This window comes from Neoarius graeffei, chromosome 21 (genome assembly GCF_027579695.1).
Source record: "Neoarius graeffei isolate fNeoGra1 chromosome 21, fNeoGra1.pri, whole genome shotgun sequence".
Classification (NCBI taxonomy): domain Eukaryota; kingdom Metazoa; phylum Chordata; class Actinopteri; order Siluriformes; family Ariidae; genus Neoarius; species Neoarius graeffei.
In genome coordinates, this window is record NC_083589.1 from 11,063,317 (window position 1) to 11,082,393 (window position 19,077).

At 46.7% G+C, this 19,077-nt stretch overlaps 1 long non-coding RNA gene across 1 annotated transcript; it reads left to right on the plus strand.

The window, feature by feature from the left end:
• The first annotated feature begins 554 nt into the window (after positions 1-554).
• Positions 555-17,851, plus strand: LOC132870017 (uncharacterized). Its single transcript, XR_009651041.1, has 3 exons — positions 555-619; positions 15,633-15,874; positions 17,390-17,851. It is a non-coding gene; the product is annotated as an uncharacterized LOC132870017 (long non-coding RNA).
• Positions 17,852-19,077: the final 1,226 nt, after the last annotated feature.

Here is a 19,077-nt window from a genome sequence, read left to right on the forward strand (position 1 = left end):
ATTGCTATCATCTTTTGTTTAAAAATTCCATTACTGTCGTAAGGACGTATTGGTCTGTGTTCTAGAGATTAAGTTGTGCATAATCTGCTGATATGAAATGTGTAAGAACATTATGCTCATGATTGATCCAAGGTTTCACTCACACACACATACATATTGATGTAATTAAGATGTGACCTGCTCAGACCAAGGTTTACTGACCCAGTCACAGATATCAACACACACACAGCTGATGTCATTTACACACACACACACACACACACACACACACACACACACACACATAGCTGATGTCATAGTCTGATGTCATACACCCCCACACACCCCCACAGCTGCATATTCACACAGACACACACACACTCTGCCTTCAGAGAGATAAACAACATATATAAAAGTTTCTGTGGATTTTCTATCTTCGGCGAAGCTGTGAATTAAAGACGGTGAAACTACTCTCTGGGTCCCTGTCTGTTCTTCACAGTTCTCGCCCCAGAATTCTGAGGTGGCACGGAGGCACTGATCTCAAGAGGGTAATCGCTCCGGCTGGGGGGCAAGAGGTGAAGAGACGGTTGAATCTCTAACCTATCAATTTGGGGGCTCGTCTGGGATTACCATCAATCAGGTAAGATAAATCTCTTTTTATTTTTTAAGGGACTTCCGCCTGGTTGGTAGTATCCGAAAACCCAGTTATCTCCGTGTGTGAGTTGCCATGGAATGATTTGTGTATCCCCGTGAATGGTTGTCATGGGACGATTAGAGTGCACGTGTCTGTGTGAGTTAACAGAGAATAATTAATCTCGAGACGGTCCCTTCATGCCACCATGGGGGGAAATTGTACTAAGGTACTCAGACCCGATCCTGAAGAAACTCCATGGGATTGGATGAACCGCTGTGATTTAGAATTATACACCAATCCGTGGTTAGACAATTTGGCCGGCTGGACAGAATCCCAGCCTCAGTTTTTGATTTATCCTCATGCCAGAACTTTTAAATCAAAGTACCTTGCTTCGGCACATAGACAGATATACGAGGGATTTGGCAACCCAGAATGGGATTATGATCATATGACAAAAGGCTATTTAGAATGGGTCAGAATGAAATCAATATGGGACGATTTTCACGGAATTAAAGAAACTAAAAAGCAAAAGAAATTAGTACCATGCCCTAAGCCTGAAGATAAAGCAAAACCCGTTTTGTCTAAATCTGTTATTGTTACACCACCTACAGTCTCCGCTCTCCCGCTGATGTATGAGGGATCAAATAACATTCCTGCATACACACCGGTCACAAAACTATATCCGGAGTTAAGTCCCAGCGCACCTGTATCTCTTGAGACAGGTGCTAAACCTAAGAAACCCAAAGTGGATAAAAACCCTCTTTAAGCTCAAATACGCTGTTACTAAAAAACGAGACTGACGATTCTAATACAGACGACGACTCTGATGATAATAACGATGATGATGTGGGACCAGATAGAGGTTCCCTTCCACCGCCGCCTCCCCCCGTGAATGCCGCTTGTGTATGGGTTCAGAAGGGAAGAGGACTTAAGATCACTCTGCCTTCAGCATCATACCTAAAAGATATTATTAAAATGTTGCCTTCATTAGACAAACCACTTAACTTTGTAGACATGCTCGTAAAAATGTCGCGACACTGCCAGCTGGTCGGAGCAGATTACCATTTTATTCTTCATGCCGTTCTAGGCGACAGTTATGATGAAACTGCATTAATAGCTGCAGTGGCATGTCTAGATCCTAAAAATGATGAATACAAAGTAGTTAAAACTAAGATAGAAGGAGATGGCAAAACCACCACAAAGAATGAGTTTAAGTTCTACTGGAAGGATACCAGTAAAGCTATGGAGGAATTAAAGGCACAATTGACACGTTATCTGCTCTCACGACAGCAGGCTAACCGTGATCTTTCACAGGTTACTAATTGTAAACAGGAGAAGGCTGAACTCACTTCAAAGTTTCTGACGTGTTTTAGCGAGACGTGGACTTGTCTGGGAAACATGCAATTAGATCAGCAGCAAGCCAATCTGCTCTTTACTTCGACATTTTTGAACAATTGTCGTCCTGATATACAGAAGGTTCTGAAATATCATTTAAGTGACCATAGTAATATGATAATAAAAACCCTAGGGGAAAGAATTAGAATTATGGAGGGAGATGGCATTCTGGATAGTAAGCAGGTAGCCTGCCTCTCTATGGCTGGTGGCTACTCACAGCCCCGTGGAAACATGAATAGATGACAAAAGAATCAGAATTCGAGCATCCGCCCACAAGGCAGGGTACGCCCTGGAGCGTGCCACTATTGTGGCAAAGAAGGACATTGGCAACATGAGCGTAGAAAGAAAAAGACGGATGAAGCCAATTCGCAGCATATGTTTCCCCTTAACCCCCTGACCCTCAATCTTCTGATATGTTTCCCCTTCCTCCTCCTAATCTTCAGCAGCCACCACCGGCTGCCCCTACGGCAAATCCTTTTGTGCAGCAATGCCCCACAGGCCCATATCAACCTTAGAGCTGCCTACAGAGCTGTGACCCCGTAATGCTACATTGTTCTTTCGACTCTTATCTAGCCAATGATTTGCCTGTTGTAGAATTAGCTATAGATGGACAGGTGCTTCCTTTTCTAATTGACACTGGTGCTACGATGTCCTCTGTGGGAAAATCCTACGAGGGCCCTCTCTCTAACAAAACCGTTCGCTCTGTGGGAATTGATGGGGTCCCCTTCTCCTCCCCTTGCACTCCTCTGTTATTGGTAACCTGACCCGCCAACACAGCACTTCGTACACATCACTCTTTTGTGTTTATGCCACAGTGTCCCTTTAATCTAATGGGGTGGGACCTAATGAGTCTGTTACATTTATCCATTTTGTTTCAGGGATCCAAAATGATTATTTGCACCCCTGACTTTCTGCCTCCCGACTTGGCTCATCTATCTTCATGTATGACTGTCACAAATATCTCTGCTGTTTGCACTGCTTCTGTAAACACTGTTATCTTCCCTTCTACAGATCCTTTGAGTGCCCTCCCCTCCTCCCTCTGGGCTGAACACAAGGACGAGGTTGGCCTGGTTCACTGTGTGCCTTATGAAGCTAAGCTTAAACATTTGCTTCCTGTTTATGTTAAGCAGTACCCTCTCTCCGAAGCTAAGGGGATTGATGTCATCCTACAGTCTCTTCTCGAGCAAGGCATGGTGAGACCGTGTACCAGCTCGTACAATACACCTGTCAATCCAGTACCTAAACCTGATGGTACCTGGCGTTTTATGCAGGATTTACGCAAGATTAATGAACTGATTGTCCCTGTTGCACCTATTGTACCTGACGTTTCCTCTGTAATGTCACAGGTTCCTGCTCATCATTGCTGTTTTTCTGTTATTGATCTCTGTTTTGCCTTTTTCAGTGTTCCTGTTGAAGAACACACACAGCCTTTGTTTGCCTTCATGCACGGGGGAGACAGTATACTTGGACATGTTTGCCTCAAGGTTTCATTGACTCTCCTGCTGTTTTCTCAGCCATAGTTCGTGACGCACTCTGTGACCTCTCCCTCCCCCAGGGCTCTGTGGTCCTGCAGTACGCAGACAATCTTCTGGTATCTGCTGAGTCACCAGAAATCTGCCAAGACGCCTCCTTACGCCTGCTCCAACATCTGGCGCACAAGGGTTTTAAGGTTTCCAGGACCAAGCTGCAATATTGCATGGACACTGTTAAGTATTTGGGGTTTGAACATTCACAAGGTTGTCGTAAGCTGTCATCTGATCGGGTGTGGGTGATTCTAGACACAAAACGCCCTGCAACTAAACATGCACTGATGTCTTTTCTGGGTCTTATCAATTACTGCAGACAATGGATCCCTGACTGCTCTTTATATGACAAAATTCTCCATTCTGCAATTTCTCATCACGATCCACTGCAACACCCTTTGACCTGGACTGATGCTATGGTGGATGCTTATCACTCCCTCAAAAGCGCCCTTTGTTCAGCCCCGGCCCTGGGTTTACCTGATTACTCCAAGCCCTTCCATCTCTATGCCTGTGAACAACAAGGCACAGCCTCTGCGGTGTTGGCCCAGGAGCATGGGGGGGGATGTGTCCTTGTGCGTTTTTATCCAAAATGTTAGACACTGTTGCTCAAGGCTTACCTGCATGTCTAAGGGCTGTCAACGCATGTGCTCTGATGGTTTTAGATGCGGAAAAAATGGTTTTGTCTCACTCACTGATTTTGCACTTGTCACATCAAGTTAAACAGGTGTTGCAAAATTTACAGACCCAACATATGACTGCTCAGCGACGCTCCGGATATGAAACCATTCTCTGTTCTACTGACAATCTCGAAATTCATGCCACATTCTCTTTCGATATGGTAGGTCACGCTCTCGCACACCTTCTTAATTCTCAGGACGACACTCTGGATGACACTGATCATGATTGTCTATCTGAAATCATACATACTACTAGTATCAGGTCTGATCTCTCCTCCAGCCCTCTAGGGATGGGGGAAGTACTTTTTGTTGTTGGCTCTTGTTCTAAACCCTCAGATGGTGTTTTCCTCTGTGGTTATTCTGTGTGTTCACTGCCTGATATTGTGCATGAGGCATACGCTCTTCCTTTCTCTTTGGCTCAGGCAGCTGAGTTGTATGCTCTCACTCATGCCTGTATTTTGTCTTAGGGAAAGGATGTCACAATCTACACAGACTCTCATTACGCCTTTGGTGTGGCTCATGATTTTGGGAGGATTTGGCAGTCTTGAGGCTTCCACGCCGCAGATGGGAAGCCCATTTCTCACTCTACCTTAGTACAAAATCTCATTGATTCTTGTCATCTCCCTAGGTCACTCGCCATAGTTAAAACTAAGGCACATGCCTTGGGAAACACACCTGAAATCATGGGTAATTCTCTTGCCGATTGTATTGCAAAACTTGCTGCTGCTTCTGGTGTCATGTCTCCTGGCCTAGATCCTTCACTGTATAATACCTCTTGCCTTGCCAGCTCACTGATTCCTGACTTAGATATTTTTTCTTTACAGGCTTCAGCCTCTCCAAATGACTCTGCCTTTTGGCAGTTACAAGGCGCTTATGTTGCCTCTGATGGCCTATGGTACAGTCAGGATGGCCGCCTTTGTCTTCCATCTCATTGCTCACATCACTCCTGTTTTACAGTAACTGCATTGGTTGCCAGTTATCTCCTGGATCAAATACAAAATCTTGCTGTTAACCTATAAAGCTCTTCATGGTTTCGCTCCTTCCTATCTCTGTGAGCTAATTCATTTGTACTGTCCCTCCCGCTCCCTCAGATCTTCTGTCTGTGGACTTCTGACTGTTCCTCATTTTAAATTGGCATCTATGGGTGGCAGATCATTTAGTGTTGCTGCTCCTAAACTTTGGAATTCGTTACCACAATCGCTTCGTGACTGTTCCACACTCTCTTCCTTCAAAGCCAACTTGAAAACTTTTCTCTTTACCTCACACTATTCTTCCTAATTTTGTTTTTTTTTTGGTGGTAACTCTTTTGTAAAGCATCCTTGGGTTTGTGAAAGGCGCTATATAAATTGAACTTATTATTATTATTATTCCCTTCCTCGTGCGCGAATTTCACAGCGTGACACATCATGCATGAAGGGGGGTGAAGGGGGACATGAACAAACTTTTTTGTATAGCCAATTTAAACAGTTTGGTGGACTCAATTCTTGAGAGATGCCTCATCTGCGCACAAAATAACCCCTCTAAAGCAGGCGCGAAACACGAGTGTTTACCCATACCTACGTCTCCATTCCTAGAATGGCAAATCGACTTCACACACATGCCTCCCTGTGGGCCGTTTAAATATCTCCTGGTGATTGTGGACAAATTCTCTAAATGTGTAGAAGCCTTTCCCTGTTCTCGAGAAAACACAAAGGTAGTTACTCGTATTCTGGCAAAATAAAATAATACCTCGTTATAGGGTTCCAGATGCCATAGACTCAGACAAAGGTACCCCGTTTACTTCGAAAGTCACACAAAACCTTTGCAAGTATCTCTCACTAAACTGGCGTTTTCACATTCCGTACCACCCTCAATCCTCTGGTATCATAGAACGTACTAATCGAACATTGAAAGACAAACTAACTGAGGCCATGCAGGCCACAAGTTTGAAAAATTGGGTAGACTTATTGCCAGCCACTCTGGCTGAAATTCATATGACACCAAGACCTAGCCTAGGGAGATACTCCCCCTACGAAATTATTTTTGGAAGACCTTTCCCTCTCCCCTGGAAGAAGGGAACTCCGGCTCTGGGTACCTCTGATTTGAAAACACATATGGATGAGTATTCTGCAGCCCTTATAGATAAGTTGCATAAAATTTGTACCAAGGTCAATAGTACAATATTGTCTCCACCAGCAGCACCCACACACCCCTTTCACGTGGGAGACAAGGTGCTGGTGTTAGGGTTTTGCTGGGATGCGAACCTGGTTCGCTGGTGTGATAATCCAGCAAACCCCCACTAGGCCACCAGGGGAATGACTCAAGTGCAGAGGCGTGAGACAGAAGTAGAAAAGTATCAAAATGTTTATTTACAATATTTACAGTCCCAAAAAATATAATCCAAAAAACGCTCAGAAGATGAAGGGAAAAATAAAATATCCAAAAGTTCAAAGTCAAATAAAAAAGCCAAAAAACCAGAAAAGAAAAGGCAAAAATACCAACGCTCAGAAGATCCAAAAACAGTAAATACCAAGTCCAAAAAGTCCAAAAAGAAAAGCAATGCGCAAAACCAAAAAGACACAGGCAAGGAACACGGAACAGAGGTAACTGGAGCTAAACATAACAGCACAAAGACTCCGTGACAAGAGGACTGAACTCAGGGGTATAAATACACAAACTAATTAAGGACAGGGCAGGGCAGGAAACAGGCAATAAGACAAAAACAAAACACAGAACACAGTGGTGACCTCTAGAGGCCAAAACAAACATGACCAGAAAAGGAAATAACAGTGGCCTCTAGAGGCCAAAACAGTCCCAGTCCTAACAGGACCCCCCCCCAGGAGTATCTCCTGACGTTCCCAGGACGATCAGGATGGGCCGAATGGAAGTCCTGACAAAGTTCTTTGTCTACTATGTCCCGAGCTGGGACCCAGCAGCGCTCCTCAGGGCCATAGCCCTCCCAGTCCACAAGATATTGGAGACCCCCGTGAACCCGGCGGGAGTCCAGCAGGGGGCGCACGGTGAAAACAGTCTGACCCTGGAAGATGCGGGGGGGCGGGGGGTTCCTGGGGCAGGGGCATACGTGGACGTCAGTACAGGCCGCAACAGGGAAACATGGAATGTGGGGTTAATCCTTAGCGTACGTGGTAACTGGAGCCGGTAGGAGACAGGGTTAACTCTGTGTACAACCTTGAAGGGGCCAATGTAGCGAGGAGCAAGCTTGCGGTTCTCCACCCTCAGCGGAAGGTCCTTGGTGGACAGCCAAATCCGCTGCCCAGGGTGGAAAGTGTGGGCAGGTCTCCTATGGCGGTTGGCCTGAGTCTGGTTGGTACTGGAGGTCTGGATGAGTGTCCTCCTGACCTTGCTCCAGGTCTTGCGACACTGTCTCATGTATTGGTTGACCGAGGGCACCCCAGCGTCCCCCTCCTGGTCCGGGAACAGAGGTGGCTGGAACCCGAATTGGCACTGGAACGGCGACAGCTTAGTGGCCGATGACTGCAGGGTGTTGTGGGCGTACTCAGCCCATGGCAGCCAGGTGCTCCACGATGTCAGGTTATCCATAGCCAGGCCTTGCAGGGTGGTTTCCAGGTCTTGGTTGAGCCTCTCCGTCTGGCCATTGGACTGGGGGTGGAACCCAGAGGAGAGGCTGGCAGTGGCCCCGATGAGCTTGCAGAAGCCATGCCACACTCGGGAGGAGAACTGGGGCCCCCGGTCAGAGACGATGTCCTGTGGAAGACCAAAGACTCGGAAGACATGATTAACCCTTTGGTGACTGACCCCTTGAAAATGGTTCCTCCAGGAACCATGACATTTCAGTTGTCAAGACAATGGAAAAACTAAAATACAAATACAAATACAAGAGCATTTTGTTTTGTGCACAAGATCATTGTGACGTATCTTTCTGTGTTTGTATTTTAGTTTTTCCGTTGTCTTGACAACTGAAACGTCATCGTTCCTGGAGGAACCATTTTCAAGGGGTCAGTCACCAAAGGGTTAAATAGCAATTTAGCAGTGTCAAGGGCAAAAGGGAGATTGCACAGTGGTATAAAGTGGCAGGCCTTGGAGAATCTGTCCACAATGACCAAAATGACAGTGTTACCTTGAGACTCAGGGAGACTCGTGATGAAGTCGACCACCACGTGGGATCAGGGACACCGGGGAATAGACAGAGGATGCAGGAGACCCTGGGGATGCTGTCGCGGGTTTTTGGTTCTGGTGCAGACCTCACAGGACAGGACGAATGACCTTACTTCCTTCTCCATGTTAGGCCACCAGAAGTGTCTTTTCAGGAAGTCCAGGGTCCTCCGAGCTCCCGGGTGGGTGGTGAGAGGGGAAGAGTGACCCCACTGGAGAACCTTGGCCCTGGCTTAACGAGGGATGTACAGGAGGCCCAGTGGCCCCAATCCAGGATCAGGGTCCCGGCGTTGAGCTTGTTGAATGGTCTCCTCAATACCCCAGTGGACAGGAGCCACAATCCGGGATACAGGGATGATAGGCCCAAGTTCATTCTCCCTGTTGTTGGGTGAGAACAGCCTGGAGAGCGCGTCCGGTTTGGTGTTCTTAGAGCCCGGGTGGTATGATAGGGTGAAATTGAAATGGCTGAAAAACAAAGCCCACCTAGCCTGTCGTGGGTTCAGCCTCTTGGCTTGCTGGAGGTACTCCAGGTTCTTATGGTCTGTCCACACCAGGAATGGATGTTGCGCTCCTTCCAGCCAGTGCCTCCACTCCTCAAGGGCTCGTTTAACCGCTAGCAGTTCCCGATCCCCCACATCAGAGCAGGACTCTGCAGGGCTCAGGCGGTGGGAGAAGTAAGCGCAGGGGTGCAGCTTCCTTTCCGAGCATTGAGAGAGCACCGCGCCGACACCACTGTCTGAGGCGTCCACCTCCACGATGAATGGTTGGGAGGTGTCCAGGAGAACCAGAATAGGTGCCGTGCAAAAGCGGTGTTTGAGGTCATTAAACGCCTTTTCCGCCTGAGGGGACCAGACATAGGAACCACCAGTCCTTTTGGTGAGGTCCGACATAGGTGCTGCTATGGAGCTGAAGTTCCTGATGAACTTGCGGTAGAAGTTAGCGAATCCTAAGAACCGCTGAACCTCCTTAACGGACTTGGGAGTAGGCCAGTCCCGGACGGTCAGGGTCTTGGCTGGGTCCATTTGGAGTTGCCCCGTTCGTACGATAAATCCCAGGAAGGAGACCTCGGGGACATGAAACTTGCATTTCTGGGCTTTACCAAACAGATTATTCTGTAAAAGTCTCTGGAGGACTTGGTGGACATGGTGGCGGTGCTCCTGTAAGGTCTTGGAGAATATCAGAATGTCGTCGAGGTAGACGAAAACGTATTGATTAATCATATCCCTCAAGACGTCGTTGATAAGGGCCTGAAAAACAGCTGGTGCATTGGTGAGTCCGAAGGGCATGACCTGGTACTCGTAGTGCCCTGACGGGGTGTTAAAGGCAGTCTTCCACTCGTCTCCCTGTCGGATACGGATGAGATGGTATGAGTTCCGTAAGTCCAACTTGGTGAAGATGGTGGCGCCTTGGAGCAGGTCGAATGCTTTGGACAGCAGCGGAAGGGGATAGCAGTTGCGCACGGTGATTTTGTTCAGGCCCCTATAATCAATACATGGCCGGAGCCCCCCATCCTTCTTGCCAACAAAGAAGAAGCTGGCACCAGCAGGTGAGGTGGAGGGTCGAATGAACCCAGAGGCCAAGGCCTCCTTGATATATTCCTCCATGGCCTTACGTTCTGGCTGAGAGAGGGAGAACAGTCGGCCCCGAGGAGGAGTAGTCCCAGGGAGCAAGTCGATAGCACAGTCGTAGGCGTGGTGCGGGGGAAGAATGGCAGCCCTGCTCTTGCTGAAGACCTCTTTGAGATCCCAGTACTCTGTGGGAACTTGAGATAACTCGGTGAGATCAGGAGGCTCGGCAGGAGACACAGGAGAGCTAGAGAGCAGACAAGAGGCATGGCATGCAGGGCCCCATTCCACAACCTGGCTTGTTACCCAGTCTATGCGAGGGTTGTGGCAAGTAAGCCAAGGAAGGCCTAGAATAACTGGGAACTCAGGTGAATGAATAAGGTGCAGGGATATTTCTTCTTTGTGACCTTGAGACTGGAGAAAGACTGGAGAAGTAACTTGGGTGACTCTTCCATCACCTAAAGCTTGGCCATCCAGGGCAGACACAGACAGTGGGACTTCATGAGGCGCAGTCGGGACATTGATGCTTTGGGCGAAGTGGATATCCATAAAGTTTCCAGCCGCCCCTGAGTCTAACAAGGCTTGACAAGAGTGGACAGACTCACCCCAGGAAATGGAGACCGGGATGTAGATTCCTTGGCCAGGGAGTCCAGGAGAGAGGGTAGGCCCCGTCACAACCCTCCCTCGGCTGGACGGGGCGGTCCTTTTCCCGAGAGCTCGGGACATGATGCTCGGAAGTGATCAGGCTTGCCACAGTAGATGCAGCACTTGTCCCTCCTTCTGCGCTCCCTCTCGGTTGCGGAGAGATGAGTATGGCCAACTTGCATGGGCTCTGGACAGTCACTGGAGGAGGTAGATGGGCTCCAAATAGAGGCAGGGAGGCCAGGGAGGCTCAGGACTTGGCAGCGTTCTCTCATCCTGTTGTCAAGACGAGTAGAATGTGAGATCAGAGTTTCAAGGTCACTTGGGCATCCAATAGAAGCCAGACCATCTTTGATGGGGTCAGACAGACCATGGTGGAAGGCTGACACCAGGGCAGTCTCATTCCATCCACTTACTGCTGCTAGCGTCCGGAACAAGATGGCATAGTCTGCGATGCTTCCCCCTTGCCGGATGGACATGAGCTTTCTGGCTGTGTCTTTACTGATGTCTGCTTGATCGAAGACATGAAGCATCTCCTCAGTAAACAACTGAAAATCAGAGCACTCGGGTCCCTGTCTCTGCCAGATAGCAGTGGCCCAGGCTCGCGCCTTACCAGCTAACAAGGTTATCACAAAGGCAATCTTGCGGCAATCCGTAGTGTAGGTGGTAGGCTGAAGCTCAAAGGTGAGTTGGCACTGGGTAAGGAACTCCCGACACTCACTGTGCTTGCCGTCATACCTCTGTGGTGCAGGAAGGCTGGGTTCACGAGGTGAAGAAGGCAGCATGGCAGGAGGCACTGGAGCAGGAGCGGATGGTGGAGCAGGAGCAGAATCAGGCGGAGGAGATGGGGGCAGAGAAGTCAGCTGTGCCAGGGTTTTCCCAATCTGCTGAAGCAGTACCTCGTGGTGAGCAAGGGTCTCACGTTGGCTTGCGAGAGTCCATCCATGAGTGTCCATGGTGGATCCGAGGCGTGTTAACACAGCCATCATTCCCTGAAGGTTGGCCGGGTAGACAGATGAAGAAGCCTCTGCTGAGTCGGTCAGGACGGAGTCTTTCTGTTAGGGTTTTGCTGGGATGCGAACCTGGTTCGCTGATGTGATAATCCAGCAAACCCCCACTAGGCCACCAGGGGAATGACTCAAGTGCAGAGGCGTGAGACAGAAGTAGAAAAGTATCAAAATGTTTATTTACAATATTTACAGTCCCAAAAAATATAATCCAAAAAATGCTCAGAAGATGAAGGGAAAATAAAATATCCAAAAGTTCAAAGTCAAATAAAAAAGCCAAAAAAACAGAAAAGAAAAGGCAAAAATACCAACGCTCAGAAGATCCAAAAACAGTAAATACCAAGTCCAAAAAGTAAAGCAATGTGCAAAACCAAAAAGACACAGGCAAGGAACATGGAACAGAGGTAACTGGAGCTAAACATAACAGCACAAAGACTCCGTGACAAGAGGACTGAACTCAGGGGTATAAATACACAAACTAATTAAGGACAGGGCGGGGCAGAAAACAGGCAATAAGACAAAAACAAAACACAGAACACAGTGGTGACCTCTAGAGGCCAAAACAAACATGACCAGAAAAGGAAATAACAGTGACCTCTAGAGGCCAAAACAGTCCCAGTCCTAACAGCCTGTGCGACTTTTTAAACGATTTGGACAATTGGGTGTAGATACAGTCCCTTTAAGAACTACATTTCCCATCAGCCAACTTCCACATTGGCCTATGTCACGCCTGGGCAGGATCACCTACATCACATTCTCTTTGAAGCCATAAGTAACTGAACACGTTTCAGCTCTTCCTCTTTTCCGTCTGGACCAGCCATCTGCAGGCACAAAGAGATTCGCTCCGCCGAGCAAACCCAGATAAAGACGTCTTTCTTGCAAGAGCCACGATTTAGCGTGTTTTCTTTCATTTACCTTTGGCCACGGTAGACTCTAGAATCACGCGATTTTAAACTCAGATTGAGTTACAACCGGTTTTCATTTATTCATTATAAGTACGTACAGACTGCGGCCCAAGCAGTTAATTAATGTTAGAAGTGACTGGCTCCTTCTAACAAAGTGCTGTGCACATTATTTGATCAGGGACTTTCTTCCCACGAACTACAAAGCCTCAGATCAAGAATTCTCTGCCTTCTACAGAAGTCTTCACAAGCTCCTGTAAAATTCAGCATCTTCGTAGCTTCTCTGTATTCCTACACAGAGGCAAGGTACTGGAGCAGATTTGGCATTTTGGGCAAAAAGACTAGTCTTAGGAATTAGGTTATTTACGTAGTGTGAATTTAAACTCAGGAACTGTTTAAGTGTGCACACTGATTTTGTGTTTCCATCATTGTTCTATTTTTGATCTCTCAATTGTTTAATAGATAGGCTTTGCATGCTCTCTCTCTTATTCCTGTCTAACACTTTAATTTCATTATTACACATATTTTGACCTCATCAAGTTTTCAGTGGATTTAGTAATGTTATAAGCTAGTGAAATTACCGTCGGGGGCAGGCCAATGTGCCCGCATTGACGCGGCAAGCACGCGGTATCGACGCGGTACGTACCGCATCTGTTTTGAACTGAGCTGCAATGTACCCAAACGACCACCAGGTAGCACTTGGGAGCACTCGCCCCAGATCGCAAAATCCTCCGGCCCCCCTCTACTCACGGGGTAGCCTATTTGCATATGAATAGCAACGAAACTGCTGCATCAATGGGTAGCCTATTTGCATATGAATAGCAGCGAAACCGCGCGTGGTCCGAGAATTGCCTGGCTTGCCTCGAATTTCCTCACTCAGTATTGGATGAAAACACTACTTTTAAACCAAAGAAATCACTCGTGATTGGTTGGCAGATGCCACTAGGCCTAGGCTATTGGTTACCCTGGGTCATCATAACCACAACCTATATATATATATATATATATATATATATATATATATATATATATATATATATATATATATATGGTATATATATCTGTTGTGGTTATGATTAGCTATGATGCTGTATATTCATGTCATTGTTATCCTATCAATGACACACATTTATTGAGGAAGGAAAATTTGCAAGGAACGTTGTATCAAACAAGAGCTTTATTTTCAAAATCAGAGTAAGTACAAGACGTTAAAAAATAAACAAAATGGCAGCATTCAGTCAAAGACAAACAGTAGTTGCCTATACATTCTCTAGTGCAAGAGAGATGTGCAGGATACAAAACTAAACAAAAGCAAATAAGCACCGTATTTTAGTCCTACAGCTCCATGAAGTGCATGCTTGCGGTCTCTGAGCTGTGGGGAGCAGGCAGCATCGGACCGACATGCAGTCGTCTGTGGTGGGTTGCCCTGTACTTTGGATCTGCCTCAAGCCTTGATTGCAGCGTACTGGTAGCACATATGGCCCTTTTCCACTACCCTTTTTCAGCTCACTTCAGCTCGCTTCAGCTCACTTCAGCCCGACACGGCTCGCGTTTCGACTACCTTAAAACAGCACGACTCAGCTCGCTTCAGCCCTGCTTAGCCCCCAAAACTCGCACGGTTTTGGAGTGGGGCTGAAGCGAGCCAAACCGAGCTGAGTGAGGCTGGGGGCGTGAGCAGACACTCCCCTGTGCACTGATTGGTGAGGAGGAGTGTCCTCACACGCCCCGCGAGCACGCTGAGATCTGTAAACCCGGAAGAAGGAGAATTACGAATTACGAGAATTTCTGAAGCCTTATGCGCCTCGTCTCATCTATACGCTCTTGCCAGTATCTGTTGGCGTTGTCGGTGACAACAAGCCACAGCACCAAGACCAGCAACACTAACAACACCATGTCCTCCATGTTTATTGTTTACTATCCGGGCTGTGAGACTACCGCTTAAAAGATCACTGATGTCACTGTTTGCGCCGCTTAACGACATCATGTGACGTCCACCCACTTTCGCTAACTCCACCCAATGTGTCCACCCACTTCCAGCCAGCACGGTTCAGCATGGTTGTAGTCGAAATGCAACTCCAACAGCCCCGCTCAGCTCGACTCAGCCCAACTCAGCACGGCATGGCTCAGCCACGTTTGTAGTGGAAAAGCGGCAATAGTTCGCTGAGCTCCGGGTTACGGGACGGCGGAGGCTTAACGATCCACCCAGACACCCTATCCACCACCCCATTTTCCTCATCCGACATCAGGTCTACGGTAGCACACTGCCATACATCCATCTCGTCCATAGCAAGGACACCTCGTCTCGCGTCAAACAGCTGTAAAAACGATCGATAAAGAGAATAAGTACTGAGCAATGCACTGCGTATGGACACAACACATGAAAAACACTGAAAAAAAAAGTCACATTGACCAAAACTGAAAAATCTTACCCTCTTTCTTCTGGAGCGACTACGAGCCGGCTACTTCATTGCTTCCGCCTGCAACGAAAGATCAGGCTGCTGGTATCTGTAGCTCCTGCATAAGGTTTCGTAATACGTCTTGCAGGCAGCTAGAAAAACAAATGAGAGTACGATTAACAACGTAGCAGTAGGCTAAGCTTAATAAGGGAAAGGAAGAAGGGAAGTGTAGACAGCAGAGAAAGGACAGTATAGGCTACCATAATATTTAGTGAAATAGTTGTTACTTACACACAATGTTGTCTTTGTCAGCATCATGAAGATTTGGATTTGTCGACAAAGCCCGCACTAAATAGCTTGTCACGGCTTCGTTATGAGGCAAAGTTAGTCTGTGAAAACAAGATGGCTACAGTTAGGATCAGGCTAGGATCTGCATCTATTAACGTATCTCATACAGAATGAAAGCATATTCTTTAAATCTTACCCTTGCGCCGGCTCTTATCGCCTAGTGTTTGTCTCCGAGTTGTGAAGACGGCGTACTGTTTCCTATGAAAAAAACAAAACAACGTTTTTAAGTCACTTGTCCCTCATAGCTAGCTACTGGCTACTTTTAGCTTGGGCTAGCTGCTATGCTTACTTTTAGGCTATTTAGCTTAGCTAGCAGACACCGGACAAATTCTTACCGCAATCATGGGACTCTGCACCCGTCTTTTCTTCCTGGAGTTTGCGTTTTCCCCAAAGTTACATCCCTCCAAAGCAGTCAATCTGTCTTCCATGGTGTTGAATCTGTCGTCCATAGAGTTGAATCTGTCGGTTACGAACGTAGTCAGCTCTGCAATCTGACGAGACAACCCACTGAGAGCAGACAGCAGTTTTCTCTCATCGATCTGCGGACTTCCCGACACAGGTCCATCGCGTCCAGACACAGGAGTCGACGGAGAGTAGAACGCGAGGCGCCGTCCAGCCATTGAAGATCACCAAGCAGCAAAAATCCCAGAAACCAAGAGAAAGTTCCGGAGCACATGAAAACTACAGTACCTGGTAAGCTACGGTACACCTGTTTATACTGTATGAGCCACGCCCATGACCGCCTGGTCCTGGTCCAATCACATGCGAGGTTATTGTTATATGGTACATGCTCGCATGTTTGTGATATAAACCATTTTGGATATTTTTGAATATAGAAGTATGAAGTTCCTGCTTACTGACTGAATTAAATAATTCAATTATAAGTAATTTCAAGATTCCCCTGAAATAAACACAGAGGCCACAGATTAGGCTTCTTTTAACAGCAGTTTGAGATGCATATGATTTTTTTAAACTATACTTTCACAATCTTTTCATACTCAAATGGTCATGTTAACGATGGCCTATTCACAGTGTTCAAACTATGCCGATATTTTCGGGGGGTCCCTTTTTTCCCTTGGGGGGGGGGTGCTTGTGCTTGCGCTTGTCTCAGAGTGCGGCTCTCCAAACACATGAGAAGCCTATCTTACGCACATATCACGCGGACTCCACACCTCCACACACGCATCGCGTCTGAAGTCATAACTCATCAGGGGAAATCATGTCCGCATTGGCATGTTCAAAAAACAACCTCGCATCAACAATGATATCAACGGGAACATTACCAATGGTAACAATGGGAAAATTCTGGGGACACAAACTAGTAGAAAGGAAGTGTGTTGGCACTGTTGGCACACTTCCTTTCTACTAGTTTGTGTCCCCAACCTGGCAGCAGCAGTCATTGTCATATTGGTTTATTTTATCTTTGATGTGAACACAACACTTCGGATATGCAAATGCTTCCCGTTACACACAATTGCTATGTCAATAAACATCTCATCTCATTATCTCTAGCCGCTTTATCCTTCTACAGGGTCGCAGGCAAGCTGGAGCCTATCCCAGCTGACTACGGGCGAAAGGCGGGGTACACCCTGGACAAATCGCCAGGTCATCGCAGGGCTGACACATAGACACAGACAACCATTCACACTCACATTCACACCTACGGTCAATTTAGAGTCACCAGTTAACCTAACCTGCATGTCTTTGGACTGTGGGGGAAACCGGAGCACCCGGAGGAAACCCACGCGGACACGGGGAGAACATGCAAACTCCACACAGAAAGGCCCTCGCCGGCCCCGGGGCTCGAACCCAGGACCTTCTTGCTGTGAGGCGACAGCGCTAACCACTACACCACCATGCCGCCCTCAATAAACATCATTTTGCCAATATTTTAGAGACCCCCCCAACATTTCCCAAATCATGTTTTCAAAGGATCTCATGTCTGTTTCAGGGGATCTCGGATACCCCGAGTACCCCCATAGTTCGAACGGTGCCTATTCACTCTGCCATGGACATATTCTTGCACTGACTGTGGTCATTTGACTGGTCTCATACTAAAATGGCCATGCTAATGATGGCCTATTCACTCTGACATGGACATATTCATGCACTGAGTATGGTCGTTTGAGGTGTCGAATGTGGGCATTTGCATGCATTGTAATTTATTGCATGGATATGAATTTAAATGTGTGTTTTACATTTGCATAGGATGAGTATGTGACTGAAGAGGGGGAAAGCCTTGCTGAGGAGCAGAGTGAAGCCTGTCCAGACATACAAGATGGAGAGGGGCATGGAAGTGATCAGTCCAGAAGTGAAAAACCAGAAGACTTGATGAAATTTCTGGCCATGATGCTTTTGTCATGGCAATCAGCCTTCAAGATTTCTGATAACGCCATCATATCGCTTCTTCTGTGCATCAAACAGTTTGTGTGGATACTTGGAAATGTTCTCTGTGTTAATTCCCTCACTGCCTTTTCCATCAATATTCCAGCAATATACAGGTTTTGTACTATTGCTATTATTGATAGACATATACCCTTGGCTGCTACTTTCACAGTACACTGTTGAAACACATTATTGTTGCATTCATGTCTTTGTTATTTTTAGTACTAGTAAAAGTTTTTCATCTCACTGTGTACTATGTATGGCTTAAATGACAATAAACCTTCTTGACTTGACTTGTGTGCAGCAACTCAGTTTTAAAAAGCTTACAATTCTACAATTCTTACAATTAAGTTAATACCTTTTAGTAAAATGTTACCTGGGAACTCCCCCTGCTATCCTGATTTGCATTTGTATAGCCTTCCCTAGGCTTAGGGGAAGGGGGGTCATGGGGGACAACTGCCAAAGCAAGTTACACATCCATTTCCGACAATTCACGGCAGTTTTCAGTGTTGCCTGCAAATTGCTGTAAATTGTCATAAACCTGAAATTCCACAGAAATCTACAGTCCCGTTTGCTCCCGTAAATCCCACTTTTCATGCAGTGTCATTTCTGCCGCGCATTAAGCTGGAATGCTGAGAAATTAAATGAAACGTCACTGCATGATAACTAGGCTATGTGTTTAAATTCCACTTGTGCAAAAATGCTCAGCCTTCGTCCCAACAGTTTAGTAGCCTATCTTAACTTTTGTCATTAGATGCGTAAAATAGCGTAAATTATAAACCAAGTTTCACTAGTTCGCCCTTGAGTGCTTGGTGTACAGTAAGCATGTTTGGCATGTCAGCTGGCCTCGGTACCTGGATGCTTTCAGCGGAGATCATATAGGATGAGATCCGCTTCACACAACCCCTATAGAGGAATTGCAGCTGGGTGCTCTAGTGAAATGGAGGAGAAGGGGGAGGTGGTGGGACAATTCGAGAAGCCTTCGCGCATGACAGGTGAAAGGAGCAGGAGGGATTAAATCTCCGGGAAGGCGGGAGCAGGTAATGACAGCTGTCAATCACTCCGCAGGCTTCCTCCCGAACTACGTTTATACAAACAACATTTATTTTAAATACCGAAATCACGCACAGCCACTTCACCTCTCTAACTTAAATCCTGGAAGTGTGCTAGAGAATACTGTGCAGTTTAATGATCTCGTTATCAGCTGAATCGGCATGCGCTAGAATATTAATGTTATAAATTAAGTTGGGATATTTATTAATAACTAACATAACCAGATGAACTGTCTTCACCTACAAAACAACAGCAGTGTCTGTACAAAAAATTAAGTGACGGGGCATGCCAAACAAACTGTGCAATTGCAATTTTTTTTTTAACAGCTGCATGGAGGAAAGGAGGTGAGAGGAGAAATTGGCGCATCTGCTCAAGTTTGTGGCGTGCAATTATCAACTCGTATGCGTTCAATTGTCTCTGTTATTAGTTAGCAATAGAGGTAATTTGCTATCACCAAA